Raw genomic sequence first — 14,143 nt, 5'->3', positions numbered from 1 at the left:
ATCGCCTTCCTGGTATTCACCCTTTTAAACACTCTCCTCACGTCACTCTCCGTGATGATGAGAGGGCGCTGTTCTATGGTGGGCCCCGCGCATGTGCCATTGGCTGCGCCGATAGTGCCATTAGCACTAGCGCCGTTAGCATTAGCGCTGTTAGCATTGGCGCTGTTAGCACTAGCGCCGTTAGCATTAGCGCTGTTAGCATTAGCGCTGTTAGCATTGGCGCTGTTAGCACTAGCGCCGTTAGCATTTGTGCTGCTAGCATTAGCGCTGCTAGATGTAGCCTCGAAGCGAGCAAAGAATGTATTCAGCTCGTTCGCCAGAGACTCATCCGCACTCATCAGTCATCCGCACTCATCATTTTTATACACTCCTGCTCTTCCAGGCACTGACGCATGAAAACGAGGAAGGAAAACCTCTTGGAACATTTACTTATGACCAAGATGGAGAACCCATCCAGACCTAGCAACTTCCTGTAAGAAAGTTGTACAGTAACTCACCAAAATATAGAAAGATGGAAATATTTACACATCACTTTTTATTCCAATAATGTTAGCAGTGTTAATATTATTAATAATGTATTATTGGTGTTAGTGTATTTCATGTATTTATATATACTTTACTTTATATATACACTATAATCTTTTGTACTCAAGTTGATAACATTTATTGACACTTTGGCCCTTTAAAACATCTACAGTAATACAGCTCCCTCTGGTGGACAAATTAATGTACCACATCCCAAATGCATCTCCAAAGAAAAAGTTCAACATTGTTTCTCTGATCTTAGGCCAGTTTTGCTGCTGCTCCACTTAAGAATAAAAAAAAATTAGGGGCAAAAATTTGAACAACACTTGAGAAATAGCCCATAAATGGTGCCACACTAAGCTTGTAGTCTTCCAGCTTGCATGGAAGGAGAGCCTTCCATAGAAAAGCACTTATTAACACTCCAACATCCTATCTCTCAAACCTCATAGAAAATAACCAAAATAATACTGTATTCCTTTTTAGTACAATTGCACATCTACTTAGAAAAACTCTGCCCTCACACGTTTCTTAAGGAAATCCTATCCGAAGTAACTGAACATTTACTAAATTTAAGAACCTCCTCCTTGAACATTGGCTATGTTCCTAAACCATTCAAATTAGCAGTAATTAGACCACTTATCCAAAAATCTAACCTTGACCCATGTGAGCTGTCAAACTACAGGCCAATCTCAAATCTTTCATTTACTTCCAAGATCCTAGAAAAAAGCTGTAGCTCAGCAGCTAAGGTCATATCTGAATCAGAATCAGAAAAATGTAGGCTTTCAGTCAGGGTTTAGGCCTAATCATAGTACAGAGACAGCACTAATTAAAGTAGTTAATAACCTGTTGTTGGCTTCTGACCAGGATTATGTCTCTTTGCTTGTATTACTTGATCTGAGTGCAGCATTTGACACTATAGATCACATCATTTTACTACATAGACTCAAAAATGTTGTTGGGATTAGGGGAATAGCCCTTTCCTTATTTAAATCTTATCTAGCTGGTCGCTACCAGTTTGTTAACATAAATGGAGACTTCTCAGCATATAACAATGTTAGTTATGGTGTCCCACAATGATCTAGGGCCTTTGCTTTTTTCTTTATATATATGCTACCTCTAGGTGACATTATACATAAACACTGTTCTAGTTTTCATTGCTATGCAGATGATACTTAGCTATATTTCTTAGCCAAACTACGGGACCTATATCAGCTTAGTATTATTGACAAATGCATAAAGGACATCAGACATTGGATGTTGAGGTACTTTCTCTTACTTAATCCTGACAAAACAGAGGTGCATTTATTAGGCCCAGAGACAGCTAGGTCCTTACTCTCTAACTACTCAGTGAACATCAATGGTCTGCAAATCACATCTTCTCTAATTGTTAAAGATCTTGGAGCTGTTACGACCCTGTCTAGGCTGTGAGGCCATAACAAGGAAAAAGAAATACAAATGGCTAATATAATGGAAGTTGTGACAAAGTGAGCAGCAACAAAACAAACAGAAGCACAAATGGAGGGTGTTGTTCAGTGTATTTTACAAAGGTTATGCTTCATAAACAAACAAACAAACAAACCAACAATCAATCATGCTGGTGCAAATGTCTTCAGGAGTGACCCAAGCCAAATTAACAAACCAAACCCACACTAATTAAATAAAAATACACACTAACTAATCCTAGCAACACAAGAAACCTACCTAACATAAAAACATAGACAAAATGCACACCCAACAAAATTGGCAGTCACTCCCTGTCTCCTGGGAGTGGACTTTAAATGGTCGACACAGTTAGCTGAGAAACCCGCTAAGGAAAGGGGCGGAGTCTCAATCAGGTTGGAAATCCTGGCAGTGGATCTAGAACACATACACATACAAAAACACACACACACACACACACACACACACACACACACACACACACACACACACACACACACACATCTCTCCGTAACACCCCTCCCCATAAGCGTGGACTTCCAGAGGATGTTCCAGCACACAAACAACAAAACATGCCCAAACCGACAACATCTGGAAAGAGCATCTGCCGCTACATTTTCTGAACCCTTTTTATGTTTGATGTCAATATTAAACACTTGGATGATCAGAGACCAACGCATTAAGCGTAGATTGGCATTAGCCATATTCTGCAAGAACACGAGCGGATTGTCATCAGTGTATATGGTGATGGGGTACGGATGACCACGAAGGTACACCTCAAAATGTTGTAACACTAGGAGGAGCGCAAGGGCCTCCTTCTCAATAGTGCTATAGGCCAGCTGATGTTTCACAAACTTTCTAGAAAAATAACAAATAGGGTGATCTAGACCTTGTGAGTCCTCTTGCAGGAGGACAGCATCGGCTCCACTACCACTGGCATCTACCTCAAGTGTAAAAGGACGAGTAAAATCAGGGGTTGCTAGAACAGGAGTGCTGAATCAGCTTTCACTGAGTCAAATGCATCTTGACAGGGTTGTGAACATTCAAAAGGGGTGGTGTCACAAAGCAAATTTGTGAGGGGTAAAACAACATCAGAGAAGTTCCTACAAAAGCAACGATAAAAACCTGCCATGCCCAAAAAGCGTCGGAGTTGTCTTTTGGTCTCTGGGGCAGGAAAAGACTTGATTGCTTGTACTTTGGCATCAAGAGGACGCACACTACCACAACCCACCAGTTTCCCCAAGTAGGCAACCTCACTCTTACCATAATCACATTTTTCAAGATTAAGCACAAGGGAGGCATCCAATAGCTTCTTAAAAACAAGATCAAGCAACTGTACATGTTGTTCCCAAGTGTTAGTATACACAACCACATCATCCAAATAGACTTCACAGTTAGGCACCTCACCTAAAATCATAGTCATCAAACACTGAAAGGTAGAAGAGCATTTTAAGACCGAAAGGCATTACCGTATATTGTAGAAAACAGTCAGGGGTAGCAAATGCCAAAATGTCAGATGCATGAGAGGTTAATGGAGCTTGCTAATATCCCTAAAGTAAATCAAGCTTACTTACAAATCTAGCTGAACCCCATCTTATCCACACAATCCTCCATTCTAGGCATTGGGAAGGAATCAGAAACAGTAACTGCATTTATTTTTCTGTAGTCAGTGTAGAAGCGGTATGTGCCATCTGGTTTTAGCACCAGAAACCATGGGGAACATCAGGGACTAACACTAGGGATAGCAAGATGATTTTCTAACAAATACTTGGTTTCTTGATTTAGCAATGTACATTTCTGGGGATTGGTGTGATATGGGTGTTGTCTAATGGGTGAATGAGAATCAACATCAATGTCATGCTGAAGGACAGTCGTACGAGTGGAAACGTCTAAAAATAATGTGAGGTATTTCTGAATGAGACTGCTGATGAGAGTGCTCTGGGTGAAGGCTTAGACTCCAGGGGCTCATCGTCATTGGAGTTTCCTGATTCCATTTCCAACCCCAAAAGTGGGATCCTCGTGGAGGGACTCCTTCACCTTCATTGAAGGGTACATAAAGCGGTCAGAATCCACGTTTGACCAGAGACTACTGTTGTCATAGTCCTCATCCATGCCATAATCCTCATAACTGTCCCGATATTCCGGTTACGTAAAACACTCCAGATTCACCATTCTGACTGCCAGGAAGGGCAGGCAGGATTCCACAGTGTCTGACCGTGGATCTCCAGGCCCTCTCTAAATATCTCAGTGGAGCTTTCACCCTCTGCACTGGCATGGAGCGTGCCCACTACTATGAAGAATTCCTTCACATGGGTTGGATTGGGACGGTTACGTCACTTCCTTACCTTTTTTTTCCAGAGGCAGGATGCAAAGGCGAGTCATTGTATAAACACAGATGTTTAATGAACATGACAAAAATGAAACCAAAGCACAAAGTACTACTCAGTGATGAGACAAAAAACACAACAAGCAATAAGCAGTTTGTGCACATTGACACGGTGCATATAGGGTCAAACACCGACAAAGACCAACAACTAACCAGGACCTTAAATATACACATTAACAACGGAGATAACCAGAGACAGGTGTGACACATGGGTGGGGTGTGGCAATGAAGACACACACACGTGACGTCAAACAAACAGCGAGGAGCCTAGGAGGAGGGGGCCGTGCCATGACAGTGTATATTTATATATGTGACATCTGCTCTGATCTTTGCTGTTGGATCCAGTTAGGAGAGTGGAGGGGAGCAAGGTGACTCCCATGATGTTGAGCGCCACCAATCAGACTTATTTACTTTAAATTTAATGTTTAGTGTTGTTAAATGGTTGATTTGTATGTGCGTGTTAGTTTAGTCCTTTCACATTAATTTATAGAAATCCAAAATCAATATTAAATCCACAAGTCTTTTACTTTGACCTTTTCTCAGATAATAAAATTTTGTTTTTTTGTTAATCACTTCAGTTACACCATAAAAAATAATCATCACACAGTACACAATAGAACTGCACTGTTCTCTTTTAACTTTTGTGTTGTGTTTGGGTTTTAAGTACTAACTTTGTGCTATGCAGACAAAAAAAAAAAAAAGGAAAAAGTGCTGAATAAGCAGATGGTTATTTAGATGCTCATTATTAAGAACATTGTCATGTTTCAGGCATTTATGACCCAAACCAGACTGTGTAGTCATGCCGTTAGCCAGCTGTCAGGTCACTGAGGTCTGGATCCAGCTAATTTCTTTAGAGCTCAAAATACAAATGTAAGCTAAATACAACTAGATTAAAAAAAAATCTTGTGGTTGACAAGTTGTCCTACATGATGAGTGCATTCTGAATTCAGATTAAACTTAATAAGTGTCCATTGTGTGAGAAAAGGTATTAGCGCAGCCCCATGCATCATCAGCGCTTCAACTAACATCAGTTGTTGGCCTCTAAAGTAAAAGCAACATGTTAAACATGTAGCATGATAGACATGTAGATTAAAAAATGTTAAATATGCATACTCTAGTCATGATGAATACTAGCCTATTTCTTTCTTATTAGTAGGTTAGCTACCGTTTCTCACAACTGTTTAAAAACAACGGTTTAAATAACAGTAAGTCTATGAAACATAGAAGTTACAGGGGTGGTTGATCAAAACAATCCAGTCAGATTTGTTTCTAAGACCCCTTGTTTGTATTTGTTTGTAAGTGAATTAAGATGTTAGGACCTTAGAAGCATCAGGGTTAGGATTAATCTTAGGGTTAGTATAAGGAAAAGCAAGCAGATATAAGGACTACACTAAATTAAAAAAGGAGATCAGGTCAAAGTCGATTACAGTCATATCACGAGTAGGGCGTAAGCACTGATTTAGCCAGGAATTCAGCAGGACACTTCACAACAAAGTTAGTAATGCTATAAAATGTCATATAAGATATAATTGGTTCAATAATAGTACAGTAACAATTTTGAAGAGAACCACAACTGAGGCATACAAGGGCTAATTTTTTTGTATATCTGTATCGGCGTAAGTCCTGCCCACTAGCCTTTCTCCGCTCAGACGTAGATCACCCTCACCTGAATACTGATTAATTACACCTGTCTCTCATTTCGGTTTCTTTTATAACCTCCCTTTTCCGATAGTATCCTCACAAAGTATTGTATTTTCATGTATAGCAAGCGTTTCTTGATTCTGTTGCTTTTCCCCTAGACAATGCCTCACTCTTAGTACCTTAGACAACCTCGGATTCTGTCTTCTGGTTTGGACTTTGGACTGTGCCCTTGACTCTCCTCTTCACCATTCCCTTCCCGTTTATGACTACCCTTCTATTTTACCTCACAACTCCTTCCCGCCTGTACTGAAAATAAACTCTTGCATTTGGATCCACACTTAGCTGTGTCCTGACATCCTTGTATGACGCACTTACATACGTGTGACCCACCTTGCCCAGACCACGTGAGGCTGTTGTGCATGCAGATATCAGGAGCACACGCAGTGAACTTATTCCAAGGCTCTACTTCACAAAAGGAGCAGACCGTGGTATGGAAACTTAAAGGTGTGGGGGGTGCACCCAAAACATTCTTGCCCCAGTTCTGACAATTCTGATCTGTGTAACCAGTGAGGATTTATTAGGACACCTTCAATTTCTTCTCTCTTTGCATACAAGTGTAGACTTATTCAAGCTTTGGTGTATACAATGAATCCTTTTTCTATCTAATTTAATCTTATTTATTCAAAAGAGAATAGGTCTCCTGATAACGTCATGTAACAGCTTCCCAAATGGTTTTATTGTTGATAGATTTCTTCTTTTTTATTTGTAAATTTGGGATTCCAGAGAACAATGTATTGCAATGTTTTCCTGTTGTTTTTCTATCCTTTATATTTCATTTTCTTAAAATCATACTATATGGAGCTGTCTTTAATCGTATTAGCTTTTCAAAGCTTCAAATGTGAAGTTTTACAATCATTTTTGTAGACATTTGTTAATCCCAGTTACCTCACTCTTTCTTGCATTATGCACTGGCTCACCATATCACTTTATGTGACAGTTTCTCTTCCGAAAGCTTGCCTGAACGTTGGCATATTTTGACAGTTTTCAGTCTGTTCTGCCTTGCTTTCCTTTATGCAGTTTTCCAAGCTTGGTTAAATATGTGGGTTCAGAGCTGGAATAAATACTAACATACCCATTAAAGATGCTCCTACATGATGCAGTGTGTCTTTCCATTTTTTATTTTTGTTCATTTATTTTTTTGGCAACTAATAAGTTAAAAACAATTTGCAGACGCTTCAATACTGAACAAAGCAGAATATCCCGATACATTTTTTGATAGTTTACATCAGTGTCCAGGATACATTCCAAGAACAGATCTTAAGCTTTTCAGCATTTGGCAGGTGCTCTTATTCAAAGCAAATTACATTTTAAAGCAAATTCTAGCTGGTTATTAATTAATAGGTCTTTTTTATTGCTGTACATCAAAAAAGCTGTAATACCAATAATATATAAGAATCTTTCTAAAAGAGCAAGAATTTGCCTCTTAAAAACAAGACATGCCTCTCTTGTCTGCATCAAAATTTCTGTTTGTCTTAAAAGTCAAATCCTAAAACCTTAGCAGGTTACTTGTGCACAACCAGAATTTTTGATGCACTTTGTTCCTCACTGCTCTAGTGCTCTGCATATGTAAAAATGAAGACCCAGAACATGCAAAGATGTCATCAAAATATAGAATAGTTGTTTTGAGGAATCTAAAATCTATGATTGTCAATATTTGTTTATCACAGCATAATCACAGCTGCTAGCTGGTGTAACTAGTTAAGAGTGCATTTTGACCAATATCTACCTAAAGTAAGCTACTTTGAGTGGTTAACTACCTAACTTAGCTATTTCCTTTACTTAGCTATTTTGTCCTGACATGTTTGAATCAAAAACGAAATGAAAATCTATCCTGATTGTTTGCTGAATCAATTCTTGATGATTCAGGGTAGCTAGCTAACCTAGTGAATTTAGCCACCTGGTCAAAGTGTAAAAGCTATGATTATTAAGGTTGTCTGCCAGATTTAATTAAAAAAAAGAAAGAAACAAGTTCACATGAAATCGGCCTTAATGAAGACATTGCTTTAGCCAAAGAAATCTAATCATTTCCAATGTACCATTACAGGAGGAGAAAAAACGCCAAAATCTAGGTTGAAGTTTAAGGTAGCATGTTAACTAATCATTGGCATGTGAGAGACTATAACAGCTGATACCTGCTTGTAAAGTGTCCTTGAGTCTGAGAAAGGTGCTATATAAATTTTAATAATAATAATAATAATAATAATAATAATAATAATAGCTAGCAAGATTAAACAAAAAGCATCAGGGAGATGAGGAAGAAAATATGTTACTCACAGGTTTGTCAGCATGGGGAGATTTACATGTGGGTTCTTATAATGTGCCACATAAAAAAGTGAACAGAGCTCGAATGATGTGATATTGTTAAGGGACTGAGGGGGCAAAACATTCAATTAATATTAGAAATACAAGAAATTTTATACACATTTACCGTGTATATGTGAATGGTTTATACATTGAAAAAATGCATCAAAAACAAATAAGATGAACAGTTGCATAGCTGGATAGGCCTAATATATTAATGGACAGAACACCGGAGCTTTTTGCCGAAGCAACGTCTGCGCTTGAGAGGAAATAAGATATTTTAACTTACACTAACTATCAATCAAAAGGTCCAGTAATACACAGTCCAGAAGTACATTTTAGTAATGCTAAAACGAGACAGCCGTGTTTATGTCGTCACACCTGCTGTTTGTGACGTCACAGAAGCAGATATATAAAAAGGCTTAACTGGCGTCATGGTTACCATTTTGACAAAGTGTGCAAACTGGACAAACCAAACTACGAACTACAAGGATATTCAACAATTGTTATTTCACATTTTCCTGTGGATAAATTGGATTATTGTCAGTTATAGATTTCTCCGATATCAAAGGTAGGCCTAACTATCCTCTTTAAGGCAAACTGGGAAACGTCTATATGAAAAGAATGCATAAAGGAAATAATTTCCATGTGTTATTTAGATTGAGACGTCGTGTGTTTATATACAAAGCGTATTATTTCTCTTGAAAAGTGCTGGGTTTTGGATTCGTTTCTGATGTCCCTTAAATTCGCATCCCTTTTATCATCGATGGCACGTGCGTTCACTTAAATCAGCGCTTGGTCTAAAAGGAAGAACGTCCACATTTATGGCATTTGTATACTTGTCGGCGTCGAAAAGTATCAGCAATGTAGTTTAAGATATATTTGTAATACAACTTTTGTATTTTGATTAAAATTAATTTTCGTTTCACGAAATATCAGTTGCGCTGCGTTTTGACATTGTGTGAAATTTTAGGAGTTTTCAGATTATAATCATGAACGTTTTCAGATTCTGTCCTTAGAAACACGATGACTAAAACATGTGTGTTACTTAAATTAATTAATAAATGAAGGAAAGATTGCTTGTAGATGAAACATTAACATTTTTACTTTCAAAAAGTGTTGGGGATAAAAATAGCCATTTAAGAATGTTACAATCTGATTTTCAACCGTAGTGACATGTAGCATCCCCATCATAATTTACGCATATGCCCGTGAACAAATTAAAATAGTTACTTTTGTGCTGATCATTTTAAGAGAATATTGAATAGATTAAGAAAAGTCACGGCCCGCGTGCTGCAGGGCAAGGAGCAGGACTCACAGACCTCTCTCGTCCCAGAAAAACATTTATTAGACACAAAAGATTAGTAATCAACGGTAACTGCACTCATATGTAACAAACCATTGCAGCGTGAACATAGGGACAGGCAGAAACACACATAACGAGTACAACCAGTAAACAATGAACAATAACACTAACATGAACGTGTACACATGTACGATGACCGACATCGAACGAAACACACACAGTTTATAGAGGTATAATTTAATATTTATTTGTAAAGTATTTAAAGATTTTATATATTTTCTGGTTTTCCACAGTGAGATCATCATGAGGGGAACAGGAAGTACAAAGAAGAACTTCTTCCCTGATGTGAAGACCATCCCAGCTCCACAAAAAAGCCCTACAGAGGCAATGGCCAACCCAAAAATTTCTCCTTTTCATTTCGTTAATTCGCACAGAGGAGGAAGCAGCATCTATTTCCCAGAAATTTCTGGAGTGCCCCAGAGGAAGCAATATAAACCTCAAGTCTCTCAAAACCTGAGAAAATCTGGCACGGGCATAACATTAGCGGCACTGCTGAAGGCCACGGATGTAAAAAATGGTGGAAAGTCAACAGGCAGACTCCTGGATGAAGGTCAGCGATGCAGCAAATCTCGGTTCCCTTCTCTGGTTGTAGAGCCACACACCAAGAGCAGTGCTGTGAGTGTGAAGGCTGATCACACTCCACCAGCTCCATCCATCTCAAGGCTACCCGCCCTCCACCCAAAGCTGGCTGCTCTCAAACAAAAAAGCCCAAAGCCTGCTGTGACCCTGCATGTCCCCCACAAACATGTCAGGGAAGTCCCAGGAAAGGTGCAGGACAAGCACAGTGAGGTGAACTCCACATTTTACACCAGGCCAGAAGTGGGTGAGGTCCTCTACCAGGACCTGGAGAGGCTAACGTCAGCCCGTCAGTGTGCCTCCAAGGTCGAAGCTTCCCAGCACCAGTATGACCTGAGCTGCCACAAACCGCTGCTCATCAGGAGGGCGACCTTACATAAGGTAGAGAGCAGAGCTGCGCGCCCAGCTCCGCCTGCCCCCTCCCTGGTGCCACGTCGCAACCGTGTGCCCCGGCCATGCAAGACTGAGGATAAAAACAAGAGGCAGGACAAGTGCCAGGATGGCCAGGCTGCCTCTACTTCCCCTGGAGCCAAAGAAACAGCTGTCGTGAAGATTTATTTCTCTCTGTTGTTAACAGGGAGAAGGAACTGTGGGCTTGACCAGTTGGGACAACAGACAGGTGAGCATAGGGGCATCAATGGGTTAAAAAAAAAGACTTCTTTTGACATTTATTTCACCATCGAATACTAGAGTATTGAGTATTGAGTCAGATTTGTTTTATTTGTCTATTGTGTCTCAGCACCTGCACCTGTGCATGTGAAATGAATGGACTTCACCTGCTCTGTAGATGACCACAGTCAGTTGCCTTACAGCCTTTGTAAGCAACAGAAACCTTCAGGGCCATGTTTGCACATTTGCTCTCCAACCTGAGATTGTCTGACATCCAGCATTCCTGACACTTATTACTTCCTGAGAGAGAAAAAAATAAATAAAAAAATCTTTAAATAAATGCAATTTTAAATGTATGCAGAGATGTTTTTCTGTGATATTTCTGTTTCAGTTATCTTGAGTGTGTGTAAAAATGGGTGTAAGTTTGTTATCTTTCTTCACAACTGCTTCCTCTCCAACATACATATACTTGTGTTCTTCTTTCTACTGGACAAATACAACACACATTACATTTACTTTGACTTAAAGCACAAAGTTACACATCTGACTCTTGGTCTCTTCTGATTCAGCAAACACCAGTTCTCTCTCTCTGAACTGGCCTATAGCACTATTGAGAAGGAGGCCCTTGCGCTCCTCCTAGTGTTACAACATTTTGAGGTGTACCTTGGTGGTCTTCCGGGCCCCATTACCATATACACTGATCACAATCCGCTCGTGTTCTTGCAGAATATGGCTAATGCCAATCAACGCTTAATGCGTTGGTCTCTGATTAAACAAGTGTTTAATATTGACATCAAACATAAAAAGGGTTCAGAAAATGTAGTGGCAGATGCTCTTTCCAGATGTTGAAGTTTTGGGCATGTTTTGTTGTTTGTGTATGGGGAAGGGTGTTACGGAAAGGTGTGTGTGTGTGTGTGTGTGTGTGTGTGTGTGTGTATGTGTATGTGTTCTAGATCCACTGCCAGGATTTCCAACATTTTTGAGTCTATGTACTAAAATGATGTGATCTATATTGTCAAATGCTGCACTCAGATCAAGTAATACAAGCAAAGAGACATAATCCTGGTCAGAAGCCAACAACAGGTTATTAACTACTTTAATTTGTGCTGTCTCTGTACTATGATTAGGCCTAAACACTGACTGAAAGCCTACATTTTTAGTAAAGGTTCAGTTACTTCGGGTAGGATTTCCTTATGAAACGTGTGAGAGCAGAATATTTCTTAGTAGATGTGCAATTGTACTAAAAAGAAATATAGCATTATTTTAGTTATTTTCTATGAGGTTTGAGAGATAAGATGTTGGAGTGTTAATAAGTGCTATTCTATGGAAGGCTCTCCTTCCATGCAAGCTGGAAGACTACAAGCTTAGTGTGGCACCATTTATGTTCTATTTTTCGAGTGTTGTACACATTTTTGCCCATATTTTTTTTTTTTTTTTATTATTCTTAAGTGGAGCAACAGCAAAACTGGCCTAAGATCAGTGAAACAATGTTGAACTTTTTCTTTAGAGATGCATTTGAGATGTGGTACATTAATTTGTCCACCAGAGGGAGATGTATTACTGTAGATGTTTTAAAGGGCCAAAGTGTCAATAAATGTTATCAACTTGAGTACAAAAGATTATAGTGTATATATAAAGTAAAGTATATATAAATACATTCAATACACTAACACCAATAATACATTATTAATAATATTAACACTGCTAACATTATCGGAATAAAAAGTGATGTGTAAATATTTCCATCTTTCTATATTTTGGTGAGTTACTGTACAACTTTCTTACAGGAAGTTGGTAGGTCTGGATGGGTTCTCCATCTTGGTCATAAGTAAATGTTCCAAGAGGTTTTCCTTCCTCGTTTTCATGTGTCAGTGCCTGGAAGAGCAGGAGTGTATAAAAATGATGAGTGCGGATGAGTCTCTGGCGAACGAGCTGAATACATTCTTTGCTCGCTTCGAGGCTACATCTAGCAGCGTTAATGCTAGCAGCACAAATGCTAACGGCGCTAGTGCTAACAGCGCCAATGCTAACAGCGCTAATGCTAACGGCGCTAGTGCTAACAGCGCAAATGCTAACAGCGCTAATGCTAACAGCGCTAGTGCTAACAGCGCCAATGCTAACAGCGCTAATGCCAACGGCGCTAGTGATAATGGCACTATCGGCGCAGCCAATGGCACATGCGCGGGGCCCACCATAGAACAGCGCCCTCTCATCATCACGGAGAGTGACGTGAGGAGGGTGTTTAAAAGGGTGAACACCAGGAAGGCGATGGGACCAGACGGTATCTGCGGGAGGGTCCTCAAAGCCTGCGCAGATCAGCTAGCCCCGGTATTCACCGACATCTTCAATCTCTCCCTGACGCTCGGTATTGTCCCGTCCAGCTTCAAGCGGTCCACCATCGTCCCCGTCCCGAAGAAACCTTGACCCTCCTCCGACCTCAATGACTACCGCCCTGTCGCCCTCACATCAGTCGTGATGAAGTGCTTTGAAAAGCTAGTCAGAGACTTCATCACATCTTCATTGCCAGCCTCCATGGACCCACTGCAGTTTGCATATCGCCACAACCGCTCCACTGACGATGCGATTGCACATCTGCTCCACACTACACTGACTCACCTGGACGAAGGGAGGGGAAATTATGTTAAAATGCTATTTGTCGACTACAGTTCAGCATTCAACACTATCATCCCCTCCCTACTCACTACTAAGTTGGGAGATCTAGGACTGCATACATCCCTGTGCGACTGGATCTCCAACTTCCTAACAGACAGACCACAATCAGTACGGGTGGGCAACTGCTCCTCAACCACCCTCACCCTCAGCACTGGAGCTCCTCAGGGTTGTGTCCTAAGCTCTACTCACTGTACACCTACGACTGCACAGCCACTTCCAGCTCTAACATCATTGTCAAGTTTGCTGACGACACCGTTGTCGTGGGTCTGATCTCGGACAACGACGAGAGGGCCTACCTGGAGGAGATTAAACACCTGGAAAACTGGTGCCAGGAAAATAATCTCCTCCTAAACGTCAGTTAGACAAAGGAGCTGATCGTGGATTGCAGCAAGAAGCAGGAGCGGCACTACCAACCTGTGAGGATCGGTGGGACCACGGTGGAGAGAGTAGATAGTTTCAGGTACCTTGGTGTTCACATCTCGCAGGACCTGTCCTGGTCCCGCCATACCAGCTCCCTGGCAAAGAAGGCTCGTCAGCGTCTTTACCACCTCAGACGCCTAAGGGAC

General features: G+C 40.4%; 1 long non-coding RNA gene across 2 annotated transcripts in view; it reads right to left on the bottom strand.

Moving 5' to 3' along the window:
- Positions 1–9,901: 9,901 nt before the first annotated feature.
- Positions 9,902–14,143, bottom strand: part of LOC145654142 (uncharacterized) — a 44,528-nt gene continuing 40,286 nt past the window's right edge. The window contains exons 1-3 of one of the 2 annotated variants that reach the window (XR_014120378.1): positions 11,421–11,738; positions 11,072–11,204; positions 9,902–10,818 (exon numbers count right to left, since the gene is read on the bottom strand). This is a non-coding gene — a long non-coding RNA (uncharacterized LOC145654142). Of the gene's footprint in view, positions 10,819–11,071; positions 11,205–11,420; positions 11,739–14,143 lie in introns of those variants that run through there. The other variant, XR_014120379.1, reaches the window with a different exon arrangement.

Source organism: Electrophorus electricus, unplaced genomic scaffold, assembly GCF_041902795.1.
Source record: "Electrophorus electricus isolate QZ-2024a unplaced genomic scaffold, ASM4190279v1 Scaffold125, whole genome shotgun sequence".
In the NCBI taxonomy this organism is placed as follows: domain Eukaryota; kingdom Metazoa; phylum Chordata; class Actinopteri; order Gymnotiformes; family Gymnotidae; genus Electrophorus; species Electrophorus electricus.
The sequence above is the reverse complement of the archived record's forward strand: the minus strand, read 5'-3'. Positions and strand labels throughout refer to the sequence as shown.